Source organism: Hippocampus bargibanti, linkage group LG05, assembly GCF_051943395.1.
Source record: "Hippocampus bargibanti isolate YZ-2025 linkage group LG05, ASM5194339v1, whole genome shotgun sequence".
Taxonomy (NCBI): Eukaryota; Metazoa; Chordata; class Actinopteri; order Syngnathiformes; family Syngnathidae; genus Hippocampus; species Hippocampus bargibanti.
The window spans coordinates 2,477,501-2,500,170 of record NC_142738.1 but is presented as its reverse complement, the minus strand read 5'-3'; the positions used below and the strand labels follow the sequence as shown (position 1 = coordinate 2,500,170).

At 40.6% G+C, this 22,670-nt stretch overlaps 1 protein-coding gene and 6 non-coding genes across 12 annotated transcripts in view; 2 read left to right on the top strand and 5 right to left on the bottom strand.

Moving 5' to 3' along the window:
* The first annotated feature begins 43 nt into the window (after window positions 1-43).
* Window positions 44-185, top strand: LOC148897497 (U4 spliceosomal RNA). The gene has a single exon (XR_016115130.1). It is a non-coding gene; the product is annotated as a U4 spliceosomal RNA (small nuclear RNA).
* A 6,370-nt stretch (window positions 186-6,555) lies between these two features.
* trnan-guu (transfer RNA asparagine (anticodon GUU)) lies at window positions 6,556-6,629 on the bottom strand. The gene has a single exon. It is a non-coding gene; the product is annotated as a tRNA-Asn (tRNA).
* A 36-nt stretch (window positions 6,630-6,665) lies between these two features.
* The window catches only part of shisal1b (shisa like 1b), a 63,876-nt gene continuing 47,871 nt past the window's right edge, over window positions 6,666-22,670 (top strand). For 3 of the 6 annotated variants that reach the window (XM_088996231.1, XM_088996229.1, XM_088996226.1), the window contains exons 1-3: window positions 6,666-6,856; window positions 10,906-11,007; window positions 22,603-22,670. The exon at window positions 22,603-22,670 is cut by the window's right edge and continues 130 nt beyond it. The gene's annotated coding sequence lies outside the window, so the exon portion shown is untranslated. Of the gene's footprint in view, window positions 6,857-10,905; window positions 11,008-13,407; window positions 13,957-22,602 lie in introns of those variants that run through there. The other 3 variants (XM_088996230.1, XM_088996228.1, XM_088996227.1) reach the window with 3 other exon arrangements.
* trnan-guu (transfer RNA asparagine (anticodon GUU)) lies at window positions 9,237-9,310 on the bottom strand. Its single transcript has one exon. It is a non-coding gene; the product is annotated as a tRNA-Asn (tRNA).
* trnan-guu (transfer RNA asparagine (anticodon GUU)) lies at window positions 9,389-9,462 on the bottom strand. The gene has a single exon. It is a non-coding gene; the product is annotated as a tRNA-Asn (tRNA).
* On the bottom strand, window positions 9,541-9,614 carry trnan-guu (transfer RNA asparagine (anticodon GUU)). The gene has a single exon. It is a non-coding gene; the product is annotated as a tRNA-Asn (tRNA).
* Window positions 13,679-13,750, bottom strand: trnae-cuc (transfer RNA glutamic acid (anticodon CUC)). Its single transcript has one exon. It is a non-coding gene; the product is annotated as a tRNA-Glu (tRNA).

Genomic DNA, 22,670 nt, shown 5'->3' with positions numbered 1-22,670 from the left:
GTATGCCGGTGGGTCAGTACAGGTTCAAAATCACTGTGTTGTCATCTTTGCGCAGTGGCAGTATCGTAGCCTATGAGGCTCACCCGAGGCGCGATTATTGCTATTTGAAAACTTTACCCAATACCCCGCCTTGATGACTTGAGATATTAGTTGTCTATGGCAATTTTTGATGGTCTCCACGGAGACTCACATCTTTGTTAATCTAATTATCTGTAGAATTCCTTCTAAAGATATAATAACATGCCCGGAGGAAACCAAAGGCTGAAGGGCACGAAACGTCTGGAACTTCAATGAAAGGAAGAATGAAATGTTACTATTTGGTCTCTTAGATGTTCCAAAAACTAAACGGAGGCTCAGAGGGGATCAAGCTTCTTCTGCTGCTGACGGAATAACCTGCTACTGGACATTCGGCAAGCTGCCCATCTTTAAAACCCGTCTCAAAACTCATTTTAGACTCTTTGGCATTCGACTCAGCATGATTCAGATTAAGAATAACATGCAATACCCTTAATCGACCGGTATATGGCAGTCTCGTTCAAGTTGTTCTCACATCCAGCTACTACATCACCAACCCTTTTGAAGTGCATAAAGAACAGTTTGTACCGAGTTTCACGTTGACATTTCATTCTGCTTGTGAGTCAACGCTCTCTCCGAGAGCAAAATAGAATGATATCATATTAACACAGATCGTAGTTCAAGTGTTGGGAAATTAAAAGACAACCTGTGGCATTTGTAGGCCTTAAGACAGAGCTTTTCCCTTTTCACTAACACATTGTGAAACGTCACGGGATTAGTTCCTAGGTAACCATGTGACCGTGCAAGTCATTGCTATGGAAACCGGTGTATCTACTCAGTCTCTTTTTTTTCACGATTCGAGTTCTTTGAGGTAAATGTGATATGGTCTTTCTTATGAATTGGTTTTCGTATCCGGGTTATCGTGACTCACAATACAATACAATACATTCTGATTTAGGAAGTCTTCAGAGCTTTGATTTGTGTATTGGTATCCATTAAACTCATTCATGTCATGATCTGGTTGGTACCAACAGCTGGCGCTGTCGGCCCCGCCGGCACCAGCACAAGTGTTGGTCAGAATCAGAATCAGAATCATCTTTATTGTCAAGTATGTAGAACACACAAGGAATTTGTTTCCGGTCATCAGTGGCAGTTAAAAGGAATCCCAGCACGAACATTCGGTGTCAGGTGATTGTATTGCTGCATATGTGTTTGCTTCACCCTGTCAGGTTTGTTTCATTTTGGCAGGTTTTTACTCATGGTTTTCTTTGAACCTTTCTGTTCAGATGACTTTGATGTTTTAGATTTTGTTCCTGCTGACTATTATAATACAATTTGTCAAATACATCCTGCTGCTCCCTCCTGTCTGCTTTTTTTGGGGGGATCCACAACCATCATCACCACCTTGCAAACTGTAACAATTCGCTGCTAGACATGTGCAAAAATGTGTCGACTCCAGTGCCAGGGTTTTTGTCATTGTCACTCAAATTCCAGGAATCAAAAAATATTGAGTTTTAGGACTACATCGTACTTGTTAAGTGTCAAAAGTCATAAATCGGGAGATGTTCGTACTCACGACTCTGTGGTGCGTGTTAAAATAATGTGAGTTACAAAAGTATAAGCCAAATACGTTTTTTTGTTCATTTTCTTTTGTTTCACCTTACAAATCATTGTGAGTATTATGGTCAGGATCGGGAGTCTCCCGATCAAATCGTGAGACTTAAAATGTCTGCTACGTAAACATTCAATACAGCTGTTAGAAACCTTATACTCTCTAGTTTCATCAGAAAAAAAAATTATTTCCTAAATTATATGGGTCTGGAGTTATCTGAACTTGAAATGGGGGCACCTGTCCAAAATACAATGCAATACATCCCTATTGGTGCATATAGCGCTTTAACAACAGCTCGGAAAAAGCACTAACATAGAAAAAAGGGGAATGCTATCGCCTTGTGGACAAGAAAACACATCACCAGAGGCCATGGCCAGCGCTTTATCGGCACCCAAGCCTCAAAAAACAAAACCCGAACAATTTCGGGAATGGCGCTCTTCGTCATATTTTCAATTAAAAATAAATTCGTGAATGGCAGTGAATGAGTTATAATCCAGTTCATGTAATACATGTAAGTGTTTTCTATTAGAAAAAATATATTAAAAAATACATAAAATAAACAACACCTAATGAGTTTATGTTTGAATCAGATCCCTCCCCCCCCGCCCAGCACTAATTCCCCACCTTACTACTGTCAAGAATAGACCCGATTTCAAAGTCCTTCAATGCATTCATGAGCGTCTGGATGCAAAGCGGATTTGACATGCAGCAAGTGGACCAATCACCAGCTGTCAAACGCTGATATCATTTACACACAAAATATATTCGCGGACTTCTTTTGTACGTCAACAAACTTTGATGTTTTAATTTGGCGGAATACCCGACTCCTTTCGTGCCTTTAGGAGCAAAAAAAAACCTCCATCCGGCCTCCATTTTCTACTGTTTGTGAGAATAGCAACAGGGCTCAGCTGTGGAATGAAATTCTTCCAATGTACATTATTTTGGAGGGTCAGCGAACCCCCTCCCCCCCCTTCATTTTCTCCCGCCCCATGTTCAACCTCTGACTCCATTGTGTCATGACCCCTTGTGTCTCATCTGTTTTTTGGTAGCTTGTTATCAAGTTTGAGTTATTATTGGACGAGTACAGTAATCCCCCGCTACTTCACGGTTCACTTATCGCTGTTTCAGTGCTTCGCTGATTTTTTTTGCAGAGATAAAAAAAAAAACATTCAGGAAACAAAATGATAAATGACTCAGAGGTTTAATACATGGCTGGGTTTAGTCAGGGGTGGTAGGGGGTTGGGGGTGCGCCCACGCTTCATGGATTTTCACATATCATGGGTGGTTCTGGTCCCTGTTGATAATAATAATAATAATAATAATAATAATAATACGTTTTATTTCTAAGCGCCTTTCAAAACTCTCAAGGACACTTTACAGTCACAGGATAAGAACTTTTTCTTTGTGTGCGGGTGAGCAGCGGCAGCCATTCGCGCCAGCGTTCACTCTACCCGTAAGTAACACAGCAGCATATATGTTAAAGATGGAACAAAGCGCTAACATGGAAAAAGGGCAATGCTGCCCCCTTGTGGACAGGAAAAACATTGCCAGAGGCCACGGCCAGCGCTTTATCGGCACCCACGCATGAACAAACATAACCCAAACAAATTCGGGAACGGCGCTTAAATTTGTGAATGGCAGTGAATGAGTTAAAGGCTTTCTGATTCACCTCAATTTTTGTACCCCATTTTTTTTTGGCCAAAGGACTTTGGTGTTATTACCAGAAAATTGATCTTGTTTTTCTTCCGGTTTTACAAATATCAAAGAAAGACTCAGCGGGTATCTCCAAGCACCTCGGCGATCCATCTGAAAGGTCGACTTGCCATGGTGACTTCATCGATCACCTCCCATTGTGTTCAAAATGCGAAAAACGACATTTGCACCACCGGCTTGAGTTATTTTTTTTTACATTACATTTTACATTTATTTTAAGGCATGAATGTGCTGTCAGTGCACAAAACCGAACATTAGTAATAATACATGTGATTTCTAAGCGCCTTTCAAAACCCTCAAGGTCACTTTACAGTAGCAAGTTTTTCTGTGGGTGAGCAGTGGCAGCCACACACGCTAGCGTTCACTCAACCCGGAAGTAACACAAATAGATCGAAAGCTAGCTAGCTAGCCAACAGATAGCTAGTAATTTGGCCGCACCTCACAATAAGATCTCTATTTCAGTCATTGTGTTGGATTAGCCTTTATTAGTCTCGCACAGGACCAATTTACATTTCAAAGCAGCAAAGTGAGTATGAGGAAAGGAAAGGAAGAAATAGAAAAATGTAAAAAGCTATCAACCCAGCTAAACAGAACATAATTGATAAGGAATTAGGTAAAATTATCGCAGAGAAAGCACGGCAACTTCACTCGCATATCATCAAAGGTATGTATATGTATGTACTTCCGAGTAGAGTGAAAGCTGGCATGAATGGCTGCTGCTGCTCACCCATACAAAAAAATTACGTGACTAAAGTGTCCTTGAGAGTCTTCAAAGGCGATTATAAATGAAATGTATTATTATTATTATTATTATTATTATTATTATTATTATTATTATTATTATTATTATTATTATTATTATTATGATTATTATTATTTGGTCGTTCTAACATTCTGGCTAGCTAGCAATCTATTAGCTATCTAGATAGCTATCTAGCTATCTATTAGCGATCTAGATAGCTAGCTATCTATCTATTAGCTAGCTTGCTAGCAATTTGAGTCAGGAAACATATTAGCTAGCTAGCTATTAGCTATCTATTAGCTCGCTAGCTAGCTTTCTATCTCTTTGAGTTACTTTGGGGTTGAGTGAACGCTGGCGCGTATGGCTGCCACTTGCTTACCCACAGCAAAAAAACTATCCTGTAACTGTAAAAACCTAGCTAGCTATCTATTTGCTGTCTATTTACAATCTAGCTGGCTACCTAGCTGGCTACCTAGCTAGCTATTCATTTGCCGTCTATTAGCTCTCTGTTCGCTATCTGGCTCTCTAGCTAGATATCTATTAGCTATCTATCTATTAGATAGCTATTAGCTAGCTAGCTAGCTTTCTATCTATTTGAGTTATTCCGGGTTGAATGAACGCTGGCGCGCGTGGCCGCCACTGCTCACCCGCAGAAAAAAAAAACTTATCCCATGACTGTAAAGTGACCTTCAGAGTTTTGAAAGGCACTTCTAAGTGAAATGTATTATTATTATTATTATTATCATTATTACTTGGTCGTTCTATTGGCAGTTCCTTGAGCATAGCGCCATCTAGTGGATGTTTTGTATGAAAAAAAAGTACAAAATAGGCCAGTCATTGAAGTCAAAATAGGCCAGTCATTATCCGGTGTGCCTTTTAGTGTAGAAAATACGGTAATGAAATGACCAGACAGCTCGAAACGTTGCGGTTTGATGGTCCACTTGACTTGTCGGCTGACATTTCCCCATTTTAATGTCATCCAATAATTGAGCGGCAAACGACTTTCCCGTGGCCAAACTGATAAATCCACTGAGACGCTTCCCGTGGCCCGTCTGTTGACGTTCTTTGACGGAATTTTCCAGAAGGACCTCGTCATCTAAATGGAAATGTCAAGTTCTTGTATCGCCAAAGATAGAAGAGGACACTTTTATCAATCTTCACGACAACAGAGATTGCTCCGTCACGCTTATGACTTAACATTTGCGATTCGATGCGAACGCCATTCCCGAATTTGTTCGGGTTATGTTTTTTTTCACGCTTGGGTGCCGATAAAGTGCTTGACCAGACCTCTGGCAATGGTTTCTCCCTTCCACAAGGGGCAGAATTCCCCATTTTTTTCCATGTTAGTACTTTGTGCCAGCTTCAGCTGTTGTTAAAGTGCTGCTTCATGTCACAAAGAGGGTACAGCAAGTGCTGAAGAATGAATGACTCGCTGTGTCTTTGTGTGGTCATATTATTTGTTATTTAGAAAAGCCGAAAGGAAAAGAAGAAGTTTATTTTTTTTAACTTCAAGATGGCGCCGTGAGAGTGGCTGCCTTTCCAGCAGCTCCTGTATTTTGTTTTTCTACTTCTTTTTTCCTTTCCTCTTTCTTTCATAACTTTGCTGCTGTGTTACTTCCGGGTAGAGTGAACGCTGGTATGAATGGCTGCCGCTGCTCACCCGCACAAAAAAAAGTTCTTATGTCGTGACTGTAAAGTGTCCTGGAGAGTTTTGAAAGGTGCTTAGAATGTTTTTAATAATAATAGTAATAATAATAATAATAATAATAATAATAATAATAATAATAATAATAATAATAATAATAATAATAATAATATATTGCACTTATAAGCACTTTTCAAAACTCTATAGGACACTTTACAGTCACAGGATATTTTTTCTGCGGGTGAGCAGCGGCAGCCACACGCGCTAGCGTTCACTCAACCCGGAAGTAACTCAAATAGATAGAAAGCCAGCTCGCTAATAGATATCATGATTCTTCTTCTTCTTCTTCTTCTTCTTCTTATGATGATTATTCTTATTCTTATTATTTTATAAACCAATACATATGTATTGCATTGTATTTTTGGACAGCAGCCCCCATTTCAAGCTCAGATAACTCCAGACCCATATAACTTAGGAATTAACTCTTTTTTTCCCGATGAAAGAGTCTAAGGTTTCTTATGCTGCATTGAATGGCTATGTAGTCCTACAACTCAATATTCGTACATCGTCTGCCAGTGAATGAGTTAAGTGTGCCTTGTAATTTGGAACATATGGCACTTGTTACACATGCCTCCACAAAATCAACCAGGAAAGAAATATACCAAATTTTGCAAACATGCTTGAATAAAGTTAAAGCCACCAAATAGTAAAGAATTTCTGAAACAAAATCATACAGTCTATAAGTCTAAAACCAAGCAGAACGGTTCCAACTTGGGCTTGTCATGTTTGTCGACACAAAACGACCAAAAAATAATAATAAAACAAGTCCGTCCCTGGGTGGGCTCGAACCACCAACCTTTCGGTTAACAGCCGAACGCGCTAACCGATTGCGCCACAGAGACAGGTTACGGCTCGTTTGCAGAATGGGGCTTTTTAAATCATTAAGCAGGGGTCGGGATCATGTTTGATGAAGCGAAGTCGTATTTTCGAGCACGCTCGGCTCGTTTGTACACAAAAGCGTTGAAAACTATCCGTTTTGCTCCATTTGATCTCCATTTGTGCTGCTTGTAAGACGCGCCTGCCTGAACAGCAAACAAGCACTTTCGAACAGGAAGGCCCCGTCAGCTTTGTGAGTTCTCCAACAGACGCAACAATATCCTTGTTTCATTTGGTTCAATGTGAAATAATAAATACATTGTGTATATTTAGCTAAAATCTGTGTGGCGAAAAAAATATATACATAGGCGGCCTAGAGCCAGAATCAAACCTTGTACCTTTCTAATGTGATGCTAACATGCAGGTACGCTACAGTCTGCTATATTCCATCGCGATTGTTTTTGTCCAGTGAACCGAGCGCACTCTGTCCTCGCAGACGTTTATCATTGCATTTTTTTGTGAAGTACGTAATCGTTTTTCGTGAGATTTTCCAAAATATGCAACTTGTGATGGCGTATTACACACGTTTCCCTCCATGCTGGTTCTTGAAATTTCCGAATACGACAACAAGAAACGGGGGGGGGGGGGGTGATTGAAGTTTACGCTCTTTTTGCTAACACTACAGTTTATAAAGGTGAGTAAATTGAATTTTTATAACTCGTAGAAGTGGTGGAATATATATCTTTCTCCACAACTGGTAAGTTTCAAGGAATAAGAAGCATTAGCATATAATTTCTAGAGCTCGCAATTTTCTTTCCGAGTATTCAGTGACAGCCATTTTTGATTTCTGACGAAAATCTGCCTGCATTCGATCGTTGATATTTGCGAATCTGCCGCTTAAATTTCGCTTTAGACATCAAATACTGAAGAATACAGATGATTTAATATAAATTCAACTTTCAGTGGTACCTTACTCGTTAAGATCTGCCAAAAATTAAGAAAGTTATGATAGTTTAAACTATAATAAAGAACTTGGTCACATATTTTCATTGTTTTAACTGTGTAATTACAGGCAGAAAATCCCCTCATATTTTGAAAATTAAAAATGCCATTATTGTCTTATTATTTGTCAGAGAACAACAATCTATACATAATTTGAAAGCTATTTAATTGCACTTTAATATGGTATGAGAAAATGCGTGATGAATTATTATTGAAAAAAAATTGTCACATTGCTATAACTTGCTAATCAGTCCTCCAGCTTGCCACTCGCTGGTGCTTCTGCCATGTAAAAATGGTCTAATTTTAATATAAATGGGTGTAAATATGATGGCTGAGTTCAAAGTTGCCCGAGCAACAAGTCTACTTATTTTCTTTGTCGTCGAGTCTTTGTTATCGCTGTGAACATTTAGGTGATTCCAACAGACTATTTGTTACTTTTCTTCCACATCTTGTAAGCTTCCTGATTTATTGGAGCCAGTCCACAAAAAGTAAACCCCCCATTTTGGCCTTTTCTTTGTGTTTTCTAATCCTTTCAGTCCCCAAAGAATCCAATCGAATCGGATGCGAAGGGATCGGCTCACAAATGGATCACTTCAAAGTCCAAATGTTTTCGTGACAAACTGCTTTTCCACATCAATCTCTCGTCTGGGTCATCCATTTCTTCTCGGCGATTGATTTTCACCTGTCACTTCTTGTCAATGCCGTTGTGGCACCGCGTATTCTCTTCATTCTAAAATACCGCCGTCTGACATTTCGCTTTGGATGTAAATGTCGCGGGTAACCGTGGTTGAAAGCCACATCAATGAGAGCATCCCGATTCACTGTTGCTGAAAGTGCATCAACAACCAAATGGCCAACAAAACAACTACAGTAAAGTCTCGTTATATCGATATTCTCGGGAGTCCGAAAAATATCGATATAACCGGGACTATCGATATATCCGACCCTGCGCGCATGTAATTTTCTCCGTGCGTGCATAGCAATAGTATCGTAATAGGCGGGACTATCGATATAACCGATATCGATATAACGAGACTTTACTGTATATTGTGTATTTTAAAATTAAGATATATTTTTGTTTTCCACACCTCCCCGAAGCTAATGCTAACATCAATATAAAATCGCATTGACAGGCTAAAGAGCTCTGAGTTGCAGGAGTGCCATTCACTAATTTTTATTTCCATAAACAAACGGCTGCATGCCTGGGTGGGCTTGAACCACCAACCTTTCGGTTAACAGCCGAACGCGCTAACCGACTGCGCCTCAGAGACTCCTTGTCTATGAGAATATAGTTTTTAATTTTTGGCTTCCGAGACAACTCTGTGCAAAGAAAAACAGAAGATACCAGCCGTCCCTGGGTGGGTTTGAACCACCAACAGCCGAACGCGCTAACCGATTGCACCTTGCCTATGTGAATATAGTTTTTAATTTTTGGCTTCCGAGACAACTCTGTGCAAAGAAAAACAGATACGATACCATCCATCCCTGGGTGGGCTGAACCATCAACCTTTCGGTTAACAGCCGAACGCGCTAACCGATTGCGCCACAGAGACTCCTTCCCTATGGGAATATAGTTTTTAATTTTTGGCTTCCGAGACAACTCTGTGCAAAGAAAAACAGAAGATACCATCCGTCCCTGGGTGGGGTTGAACCACCAACCTTTCGGTTAACAGCCGAACGCGCTAACCGATTGCGCCACAGAGACTCCTTGTCTATGGGAATATAGTTTTTAATTTTTTGCTTCCGAGACAACTCTTAGCAAAGAAAAACAGACAATACCATCCGTCCCTGGGTGGGGTTGAACCACCAACCTTTCGGTTAACAGCCGAACGCGCTAACCGATTGCACCACAGAGACTCCTGCTACATGTGAATATAGTTTTAAATTTTTAGCTTCCGAGACAACTCTGTGCAAAGAAAAAGAGAAGATATCAGCCGTCCCTGGGTGGGCTTGAACCACCAACCTTTCGGTTAACAGCCGAACGCGCTAACCTATTGCGCCACAGAGACCCTTTTGCCTTCTGTGGATCAGCCCATACCCACATTAGAAAAGAGCAACTGCAAGCAGTGTCAGAAGTAAAACAAAAGATAAGTCCAGAGATTGATTTATGATTTATCAGACTTTCGAATTGTTACTATATTTCAGGACTTTTACAGCTGTGTCAGTCTCCGAAATTCTCAGGGTTTATTTGAAAACATGGACCGCACAGTGAGTGTGCACTGGTCAAGGCAAAGGTCATCTCGTCACAGATCCTTGTTCTTCGACTAGACCACAGGTCCAAAATCAAAACTGTATATTGCGCAAACGGTTAGCGCGTTTGGCTGTTAACCAAAATGTTGGTGGTTCAAGCCCACCCAGGGATGATCAACATTTTCCCCTATTATGTGAGCAGAATTGTCTCGGAAGCCCAGATGAAAAACTGAACGAGAGGACTACTGCAGAAAACCTCAACTCATAACATAAACCCACAGAAAAAACTTATCCTGTCACTGTAAAGTGACCTTGAGAGTTTTGAAAGCGCTAATAAATGAAATGTATTATGATTATTATTTACCCAAACCCCGAATGGGTGTAACCCTCACAATCACCCACCTTTTTCCTGCCTACCCTGAACGGAGGCAAAAAATTCCAGTCAAGGTTAAAAAAGTTCATTCCAAAGCCCCTCCCCTGCTTGAAAACAATTTTCACTGACATTATCTGTTTTAGACAGTGGTGTAATCTAAAAATGCTGGATGAAAAAAAGCAATGAATTCTACCAAATGATCCTCATTTAATCTAAGAGACTTGTTGTCACAAACGGTGAAGCGATTCCTTTCTCCAATGCATGACAATGAGGATATTAAAAATGTGCCGACCATTTAAATATGCCTCGTGGCAAACTTAATTCTCACCAGTCGAAAGGTCAGCCACACAGCAACTTGGCTGGGAAACCAGACAGACGGAATACCAAATAGGGGAAAGCAAAGTCAGTGCTTGGAAAAACCTGAGTTATTTGGAGTCGAGGTATTGATCTCAGTGACAATAATAAGATCATTGTCTAATGGTGGAGATGTTTCCAATCGTTTATTGACGCGTACCAGGTGCCTAAATGGGATTTCACGGTGTCCTTCCGGAGAGTCTGAAGCATAAGATACATTTTACATGAGCTGAAACGAATCCACAGCGGGCTGATTAGGTGCTTAAAAAGGGGGCAATTCACCAGATAATGAATATTGCTCGATAAAAATGTTCTGTAAATGTCACTCGTCACACATAATGCCTCTTTTGGTCTCTTTCTCTCTTGTTTTTTTCTGTCTAAAGAAGAGGAGATAATGAAGATTGTCGCTGGATGGATTCAAACTACCAACTGTTGAGCTACCCGGCAAACGGCCTAACCGATTGCACCACAGAGACTACTGCCAGGTAAAAAAAAAAAAGCTAATTTAATTTTCGACTTCCGGGAGAACTCTGTGCAAAGAAAAAGAGAAGATATCATTGATCCCTGAGCAGGCTTGAACCACCAAGCTTTCAGTTAACAGCCGAACACGATAACCGATTGCGCCACTGAGACGCAAGTTATGGGCTAAAAAAAATGCTAAATTAATTTCCGGGACCAAAGAATCTGAGATAATCAAGATCGTCCCTGGGTGGGCTTGAACTACTAACGTTTCGGCTCACAGGCAAACTGCTAACCGATTGCACCCCAGAGAATCTCGGTGGGTGTAAAAAAAAAAGATACATTAAATTTAAACCTCCGGGACTATTCTGGCCAAAGAATCGGTGATAATGAAGATCGTCCCCAGGTGGGCTTGAACCACCAACCTTTCAGTTAACAGCCGAACGCGCTCACCGATTGCACCACAGAGAATCCAAGTCGCTCTCAGCTCTGCGCACTGTTTTATATCCGTTTGGACAGCTGGCTTCGTGGCGACGTCATTGCCATGGAAACATGCTCGTCTTCCGACAGTTCAAAGAAATGAGATGGCGAGCCTTTGTTGAAACGTGAATGTGGACTGATTTTACAGATACGACGGAAAGCATTTCCTTCGGTATTCCTTGTTGATTGCAAAAGTAACTCAACCGCCACTTGTGTTGCAAGGGAACTGAAATTTCGGCCTGGACGTTTTCTGGAAAAAATAACCTGGGAACCACCTTGCCCATTGAGTCAACGGACATTCCTTGAATCCATTAAAATTCACATTTTAAACATAACTTGAAAAAAAATCAAATTCTGAATAGACAACGGGGGAAGACAGTAATTGAAATTAAATAAAAACAAATACAGTGGTACCTCAGCATACGAACTTAATTGGTTCCCAGAAAGTGTGAAAAGCGAAATGTTCGTCTGCCAAACATTTATTTCTCATAAGAAACCATTAAAATGAGAATAATCTGTTCCCAGGTCCCCATAAAACATAATTTTCTACTAAATAACCCTTAAAACCACACAAAATATAACTTATTTTATGTATAATAAATGTGCTATTGTATTGTAATGAAATAAACTGTACTGTATAATAAAGTCGTTTTATTTACCTTTGTGATGGTAGTTGATGGCTTGATGGAATGGAGTGGGAGGAGGAGGGAGGGAGGGAGTTACTGTTTGGAAGGAGAGTCACCTTCCATAAGGACTGTCCCCTGCGAGCTGCTTTTCATTAATCCAAATAAAGAGAAGTTTTCTATTGCCTGAGACCGTTGCTTAGACAACACAGAAACACCCTTAGCCACACGTAGCAATGGTCGACATAGCATACTGGTACTGGGACGCTAAGTCACACAAACGCACACCTCGTTCGATGATCTCTTTCTTTTGCTCGACCGTAATTTTCTTTTGTGTCCTCTTTGGCTTCACGCTAGCCTGTCGTGGGGTCCCATAATAGCAAAAGTACTCCACTCAATAGCAAACCACGTCTGCACTCAAAGGAAGTGTGGAAAACTAGTCCGCCAGCCACCGTGGCGCTCTGTGGTTTGGTTCGTTTGCGAATTCAATGTTCGTAAGCTAATGCGTTCATAAGCCGAGGTATCACTGTACATTCATATTGATGATGGAATAATTGTCAATTTCGAAATGACTGCAATTCAAATGAATATTCTTAACAACCGGAGGTGGGACGGAAGGCGGGCGTACCAAAAATCATGTTTACAACTCTTGCCTTTTAAAATTGAATCAAATTCCACAACTCCTGCTGCGTGCGTGACATTTTTCTTCCATCCTCCATTACCAAAAGGCTGGCGCAGGTGTGCACCTCTGCTCAAATTCATTCCACTAACAACCCCCTCCACCCAATTTGAAGTTTTGCTATTTCCAGACGTCTCGTTGCCGTGTACAGAGCGAACTCATCCAGCTCAAGGAATAGATTTGACTTGCACATCCACGCGTCTCAAAATGCAATTCAGCGTGGCTGTTGTCCGCCTCTGTTTCTCTCTTGCGAACGCCGAGTACGTTCAAATCAGGCCTTTCTTCATTTATGGCACAAGGTGGGCTCTTAAAGGACAACTGACTTGTTGAAACCAGAAGTGGCCAGTTTCAGAAGGTCCCGCCCACATGTTCGTGGTGTCACGGCAAGACGTCTTGCCTTGCTCGAGAATTAAAACAAAGGCTTCAGATTTGGAGAATATGCTTTCCTCCATCCAGTTATGAATATGATTCAAATAGTTCTGAAGAAGAAAGCATACATGTTTGCAATCGATTAAAACATTTATTCCGTGTCATTTTGAGGCATCAGGGGTGGGAAATGTCGCACCCAAAAAAGGCAGAACATGGCGACAAAGCTCAGTGTACGGAATTAATCAGCCCGTTTCCAGGCTGATTAATTCCTTACATGGAGCTTTGTCGCCCTCTTCTGCCTCTTTTTGGTCCTACACTACGTTTTCAGACCAAAGTACAGCAAAATGCATTGACGTGATGGAAGGACTGCTACAATGTGTCCTTTTTTCAGTCAGGGGCGTTCCTTCAGTGACGTCACGTACGGACTCGTCACCAACTCAAAAACAAAACTTCTGCACTCTGGGCCTTGTTTGAATAATAGATAGCTAGCTTGCTACTTACTTAAGCAGACTTTTGTAAGCCATTAAACTGAAAATAAGTTCTCCTTTCCCTGACCGGGAATCGAACCCGGGCCACAGCGGTGAGAGCGCCGGATCCTTGCCACTAGACCATCAGGGAGGACATCACCCACAAATCTCATCAACATCCAAAATATCAACAAGGTGAAACCAGGCTGCCATCTCGTCAGGATATCACGCCAATCAATGTGACATCAGCTGTCAACGCACAGCTGAGGGAGACAAAGATGAAGTTTGAGGAGGGAGGAAAGGTGACCCGTCTAACAAGTGACCCCCGCTGACCCCTCCCCCCCCACCTGCCTGCTGGTATGAAGTACGCCTCACTCCACTCATGTCTATTTTTGTTATATTCAATATATTCTTTCAACAATGACAATAATGGACCAGCGATTTAATAAGCAAAACGATGCTTGCTCAGTCACCTCCCCCGCCCCAAATTATATCAAAGTACAACACTCAACACTGATATGTCTAATTGGTCTTTGCGTTTTGCTTTGTTGACCATTCAAACAGTAAGCAAATGGGGATCCGCCATTTTAGGTTCTCTTGTTTGCGCTTCCCTCGCCGCCCCCCCTTCCGACAACCCCCGGTGACTCTATTTACTTTTTTCTGATTGTGACTCTCATTTAAATGAGCAAACTGACGTTGCGTGAAATTGAAATGGAACTTTTCAAAAGGCTAACTGTTGCGCGTAGCGCAAAGCTAACCGCTCTTTTAGCGACGACTGAACCATGTTTTTTTTTATTCATTCACCTTAATCGTGAACGTAAAATGCTCATAAGGTGAAATCAATTCAATTAATATGCTTCGGTCCGACCAGAACATCTGTTCACGAGTCATCGATCTCATTTATCCTCATAAGGATGCTAACTGACATTAAGCTAGCGGCGGGTCAAACGACTCAACCAGCAAGCGTTGTCAAACTGAATATGGCAATAATGTTTGTACACAGTTAATGGCAAAGAGAGGTTATTATGATATCTCTATCTATCTATCTATCTATCTATCTATCTATCTATCTATCTATCTATCTATCTATCTATCTATCTATCTATCTATCTATCTATCTATCTATCTATCTATCTATCTATCTATCTATCTATCTATCTATATACAAAATCACTCGTGAAGTCACTCGTTTTATACAATATACATATGTGATATTTCTTAAGTGATGACCCTTATTGGAGATTTATTTGTTTATTTATTCATTTATTTATTATTTATTCCACACATTGTCAAAAGTATTTGACCCCTTTTCAGGACTAAAATAAATCAAAATAATGATAATAATACATTTAATCTCTAAGTGATTTTCAATAACCGCACTTTAAATCACAATAACTAGCTAGCTTGGACTGATAGCATTTTTAGCATTTCTGGTTCAGGAGCTCACAACAGAGGTAAACGTTTGGTGAGAGGCTTTTGAAACGGACCCACCTCAATAAATAAATAAACAATCCTTGCTCGCAACAGGACATTCAATCAATCATTCTGTTTCATTTCCCAAACGACGGAGAAGGGATGCTAATCAATGGTGCCAAATAAAAGCTGTATTCACCCTGTTTAGCTTAAAGCTACACGTTGACATCAGGATGTTTTTGACAGAGGCTAATCCCGCCAAGAAAGATCCCTCGGAGCATAATTATATGATGTTGTACTGCTCTCATCCAAGGTCTGGTTACATGACCTCACCTGAGCCACTCGGCAAATTGTATTTGACCCCAATCAGGCCGCTGATGACACTCCACTCTGAGCCGACCTGACATTGACACACTCGCGCCAAGAATATTAATGCACTTTCATTTCTCATATGCCGCACACGCAGCTCGGCAGCCATTAGAAATCTCTTCCTATATGGATGTTTATGGCTTTGAAAAGCACGGCACCTTGAAATGCACCGCTTGGGACAGCGAAGGTTGCCTCAATCTATAAGTTATGAATGATGGCCCTTTTTCCGACCTGACTGACGAGTGATTTCATAAAGCATATGACCATGACGGCGACAAGTCTTTGCACACCTCTGAATCAATTGCGTTGGAACCTTTAAAGTCCTTCGCTGATAATTTCTCCCTTCATAAAAATGGAAATCGGAATATAACATTTCACATTCACATCCTAAAACCCTGAAAATCATAATACCAACCAAAAACAAATAAAATAAAATACAGTAAAGTCTCGTTATAGCGATATTCAAGGGAGTCCGAAAAAATATCGATATAACCGGGACTATCGATATATCCGACCCTGTTTGCATGTAATTTTCTCCGTGCGTGCATAGAAATAGTATCGATATAACCGGGACTATCGATATATCCGATATCGATATAACGAGACTTTACTGTACATTAATGAATGATGATTGGGATCTCTAAAAAAGAAAAATCTGTGCATAACATTTGACGTTCTTTGCCACCAAAAATAAATATGTAAATATATACATTAATGAATAATAAATAAATACCTATACACATAAATAAATAAATACATACATATATACATAAAGGGATACATACGTGTACACAAAAATAAATACATGAATAAATCCATACATACATATACACATAACTAAACAAACAAATAAATAAATGAATCCATACATACGTACATGCATGCATACATACATATACACATAAATAAATAAATACCTATACACATAAATAAATCCATACATACAGGTATACATACATACACACAAATATGAATAAATAAGTAAATAAATAAGAAAATTAATACATACATACGTACGCACGCACGCACATACATACATACATACATACATACATACATACATACATACATAAATATATACATTAATAAATACATCCATACATTCATACATACATGCATACATACATATACACATAAATAAAAATAAATAAATAAATAAATAAATAAATAATTAAATAAATAAATAAAGTAATTAATTTTAAAAGATGACGTGGTGTCCAGGTGAGGAGATTTCTCCTTAACTAAAACTGAAAGTTCAAAACTTAAAAATGTATCCACTCTTGTGCCAGGGTTTTTGTCATTGTCACTTGAATTTTATTTCCACTGAGTATCTTCCCGCTAGGGAGTGTTTTTAAAGTATATCAAGGAACTTTTCAGATATTCATGGGCAAAATCATCCTGCACCCAAAACCTCATGCAAAATTTATTCAGGCCTTCACCTTTCCAAACAGGTCTGACAAAAACACTGCTTGTGTGCATCTTTCAGACTGAAAAGAACCCTGACAGGTGACTGACTGTGTTTTGCATCCTTTGTTATTTACAAAGCAACCAGGATGAAAAGAGCACATAGGATACTATTGACAGCTTTGGAATATTTCATAGAATCGCTCCGAGTTGTTTGCCATTTATTCGGTTTGAGGAACAAAAATTGTTTTTTAAAAAAAACAGTCATACCGTGTAATGGTTAACACGTCAATCTCATGGTTTTGAGGGGCCGTTTTGCATCCCAAATCATCTTCCCCCATTGAAATGAATGGGAATTCCGTTAATCTGTTCAAGCTCAACTCCCCCCCCCCAAAAAAAAAAAAAAACAAAACAACAAACAAATTTGGGAACTGATTTTTAACAACTAAATATGTTCTTTGGTCAACAATTTGAGTGACAAGCACTTTTGATAATAATAATAATAATAATAATAATAATAATAATAATAATAATAATAATAATAATAATAATAATAATAATAATAATAATAATGTTGGGAGGAAGTGAGTTTCAGAGTTTGGGGGCAGAGCAGCTGAAACCTACGTCCCCCATCGTGCTGAGTCGGGCAGGGGGGGAGGGAGGAAGAGGATCTGAGGGAACGAGAGGGAATAGAAATTTGAAGGTCAGATAGGTATGAGGGGGCAAGGTTATGGATAGGACGCCAGAACCAGTTTGTCATTAACTCATTCACTGCCATTCATAAATGTATTCGGGAATTGAAAATATGACATATAGCGCCATTCCTAATTTTTTTTTCTTTTTTCTTGTTTGGGTGCCGATTAAGCACTGGCCACACCTCTGGCAATGTTTTTTTCTCTTACACAAGGAGTCAGCATTTGCCTTTTTTTCATGTTAGTGCTTTGTTCCAGCTTCAGCTGTTGTTAAAGCGCTATATAAACCAACATGTACAGTATTTATTGCATTGTATTTTGGACAGCCGCTCTCATTTCAAGCTCAGATAACTCCAGACCCAATGAATGAGTTAATCTCGCTTGCATTCGGGTCATCGACCATTACGACTTGGAAGCTTGTTGGGAAGTCATCCCACGACCTCCAACTCAAAGGACGACATCAACTCTCGCTTAGTCAACCTTCCGACGTGCGGCTTTCCCCAGGCGCTTGTAATTGCCTCAAAAGTGAACGTTGCTTGTTGCAAAGCACGCGGGGTGTCGCTTCCCATCGGCAATTACAAGACTCAATCATAACGCGCACGGCGAGCGGAGAAATAGCTGGATGATAATCAAAATTCCCGCTCTCCGATAAAAAAAAACAAAGCCTCTGCGCGCGCGACAGGATTGCCTTCGAAAAATTCATGGCGGGCGCGCTAATTACGCTTCGGTTTTGCGGATTGCGACTGAAAGTTATACCGTTGGATCAAATTATTGTTCATTTCCAAAAATTGATGTTTGACTGACGATGTTATCGCTTGTCATGTGTTAACAAAAAAGAAACAAGAAAAAACAAAAGTACATATGCACCTCAAAGCTAGCAACCATTCATTTGACGACAGTGAGGTTAAAATTATCGCGAAAGAAAATAGATGGTTTGAAAGGGGAGTAAAAGAAGCTATTTTCATAAAACAGCAAAACCCTTCACTAAATCACCATGGAGGGGTGAGGTTTAATTTGGATCGTTATTACAACAGACTTCTTAGACCACATCGGTTTAGTTATGCTGATGAGGTGATGCCAGAGCAAATGGGGCAATCAGGCCAGTCGTAGACCCCTTAATCAGGCAGGACAATTAAAGTAATCAGTCAGGACAATAGACGTAATCAGTGTAGCCTCAGGGAATAGTCCTGTAATCCTTCCCAACCTGAGGGCAGGGGCCAATCATAGCAGATTCTGGCACCGCCACATCTGGACAGTAGGGATATACAGTAAAGTCTCGTTATATCGATATTCAAGGGAGTCCGAAAAAATATCGATATAACCGGGACTATTGATATATCCGTCCCTGTTTGCATGTGATTTTCTCCGTGCGTGCATAGAAATAGTATCGATATAACCGGGACTATCGATATATCCGATATCGATATAACGAGACTTTACTGTACAAATATAGGGCCGAAACTACCAGCAAGACTTTAGTTCGCTGACGAAGCATCTTGGATAAGAAGCGAAACGTCCGACACCTTCAAAGAAGTACAGATGACGGCTGAAGAAACCTTTTCATCGATGGACAACTCCTGTACGACTGAGAGCTTACACAGACGTAGCAGTGAATGAGTTAAAAAAAATTGGCTAAAGCAGTTCAGTTCAATGGACTTTTTGCTAGGGGTGAGAAAAATATGGCGCGACGCGCTAACGGTTAGCGCGTCAACCTCACAATGCAGAGATCATGGATTCGACTGGCCTTCAGGTACTCCCTATGTGGAGTTTCCATGTTCTCCCCGTGCCTGTGTGGCTTTTTTTCCGGGTATTCCAGTTTCCTCCCACATTCCGAAAGAGAAACGAAAAAGGAAGCACACACAATTACCCACCACGGATACCACCACGCTCCGCCGGGTCCCCTTTGTCCTCTATCTTTAGCGCTTTTAGTCTGGGTGGAGTGAGAAACACAACATTCGCCCGTTTGATCGTCATGGGATTGAAGCAGCATCAGATGCGCCTCACCCCGTTGTGTCCCGCATTTTAACAAGCATCACTTCACGGCTTTTCCGGGGGTGAAAAAAACGGCGCCGAGGATCTACGCGAAGAAAATATTTTTTGGGGGGAGGTTGTTGAAGTCACATCTGTATCAAATAACTCACAGGTTCATTGCCGGATTATTTAAGACAATCCTTTTAAATAAAATGGTGGTTCTTTTTAGGAATCCCGCCTGGTACATATTCAGGTACCCTATGCAGACGCTCACCATATTACGAACATTCGAGTTTCAAGTTGCTGTACAGTGATACCTCATCTTACGAACACTTTAGCTCACAAACCTTTCGCCTTACGAACATTAAATTTACGAGAATATAATCTTGGCATATGAACTAGTTTTTGGCGGATGAACACCAAACCACGCGGTCGAACAGCGCCACGGTGGCTGGCGGACAAAGTTTCCCACACCCCCTTTCTTTGAGTGCAGATGTGTTTTGTTATCAAGTGGAGTACTTTTTCTCTTATGGGACCGAAAAAGACCCCACCACAGGCTAGTGTTAAGCCAAAGAGGACACAAAAGAAAATTACTGTCGATCAGAAGAAGGAGATCATCGAAAAACACGAACGAGATGTGCGTTTGTGTGACTTAGCGTCCCAGTACCAGTATGCTAAATTGACCATTGCTGCGTGTTGTCTAAGCAACGGTCTCAGGCACTAGAAGAGGTTGAAAAACTTTGGTTGATTTGGATTAACGAAAAGCAGCTCGCAGGGGACAGTCCTTATGGAAGGTGACTCTCCTTCCAAACAGTAACTCCCTCCCTCCCTCCTCCTCCCACTCCATTCCATCAAGCCATCAACTACCATCACAAAGGTAAATAAAACAACTTTATTATACAGTACAGTTTATTTCATTACAATACAATAGCACATTTATTATACATAAAAGAAGTTATATTTTGTGTTGTTTTAAGGGTTATTTAGTAGAAAATTATGTTTTATGGGGATCTGGGAACTGATTATTCTCATTTTTAATGGTTTCTTATGGGAAATAAATGTTTGGCAGACGAACTTTTCGCCTTAGACCGTGTGAGTGAGGGTATTATCGCCGAGAAAGCACGGCAACTTCACTCGGTAAATAAAATGACTCTATTATACAGTACAATTTAATTTTAATTTAATTCCAATCCAATATCACGTTTATTATACATAAAATAAGGTATATTTTGTGTACTTTTAAGGCTTATTTAGTCGAAAATTATGTTTTATGGGGATCTGGGAACTGATTATTCTCATTTTTAATGGTTTCTTATGGGAAATAAATGTTTGGCAGACGAACTTTTCGCCTTACACACACTTTCTTGTAACCAATTAAGTTCGTAAGCTCAGGTATCGCTGTACATTCCATACATAATATAGCAATGATGATACTTACGATAACTTACGATCAAACTCATCTTACGAACGACCGCTGGTTCGCAAGGTGGGGAGCGTCTGTATAAATAAGAGTTACCGAACATCTCCATGCTCGCATTCTCCCTTCATTTTATTCATGTGAGCATAATTGAAGCACGGACATCGTCATGAATACGAGCTTTTACTCCTCCGTAGCTCCTCAGACACCCCAACTTCACCCCACCTCCCCACCCCCCGAAGCTCTGACTTCTTGAAATTGTTACCCCAAAACATTAGCATTGATCGTGGAGTCTTAACAACCTCCGTGCTCGCATGCATCCGTCATGACCTCGTTTTCTCAAGTACATTTCACATCGCGCTCAATATTTCATAAGGAAGTGTGTGTTTCTTTTGTACTGTTACTGTCTTTCGCCGTCGCGGAAGGATCGGTGCATTTTTTGATTTCAATATGATTGATTGTCGCCGCGTTCGCTTCGTGAGTCAGAGCAGCTTGATTCCAGCGACAGATTTGATGCCGGGTGTCGATTAATGAAAACAACGATGTCATGGGAGGGAGACATCTTGCATTGACTGTTCAATGAGTGAGGGAAAAGAGTGTGTTTCATTTTGTCTATCTCAAGCCCACTCTGTCATGTTCCTGTTCTTGTTTTCACCGGCGGGTGGCAGACTGGAGCATATCCCGCTGCGTGCACACCTGCTTCCAATTTGGTCATGATGATTACATGTATTTAATGTTAGGTTATAATATTACAAGCTAATATTAGCATTAACAGTTACTTTTAAAATTGTAACAATTATGAACAGCTGTCTTTTAGCTATCTCTTAGCTAGCTAGCTAGTTGGCTGGATATCTGTTGACAAGCTGGCTGGCTATCTATTGGCTAGCTACAATAGATGGATGGCCAATAGATAGCCAGCTAGCTTTCTATTAGCTATCTATTAGCTAGCTAGCTAGTTGGCTGGCGATCTGTTGGCTATCTTTTGGCTAGCTCGCTGGCTATCTACAATAGATGGATGGATGGCCAATAGATAGCCAGCTAGGTATCTATTAGCTATCTATTAGCTAGCTGGCTTTCTATCTATGTGAGTTACTTCCGGGTTGAGTGAACGCTGGCGCGTGTGGCTGCCGCTGTTCACCCACTGAAAAACTTATCCTGTGACTGTAAAGTGACCTTGAGAGTTTTGAAAGGCGCTTAGAAATGAAATGGATTATTATTATTATTATTATTATTATTATTATTATTATTATTATTATTATTATTATTATTATTATTATTATTATTATTATTATTAAAATGCAAGTCGAGCCGTACTGTCAGCAGTGAAATAATTTGGTGTCAGATTAAAACGTACATCAATGTCCATTAACTCCATTTTAGGGGCTTATTAATGCGGGGGGGGGGGGGGGGGGGTGTAGGTGACATGAAGAATAAAGTGGAAACTAGAGTGGACAAAATGGATTTCACTCACAAGGTAAGTTGAGCCGGGGACTAACAGGAAGTCTGTGTCCCTTGAGTGGGTGAGGGGGGATGGGGGGGTGTAGCCGACTGAAGGAGGGGAGACATAAAGCGAGATAAACAAGCGCTCACACATACGATGGAGGATCTCCCTACACTGTGCAACCATACCCGCTCTCTCTCTCTCTCTCTCTCTCTCTCTCTCTCTCTCTCTCTCTCTCTCTCTCTCACTCCGTCTTTCTCTCTCTCTTAACTCGCCTACCGCTGCGCTCTTGACAGATGAGGGAGACATCGCCGAGGAGGGCGCGAACAGTGCTTTCGGTTCCTCACCCGGCCGCCTTTCCCCG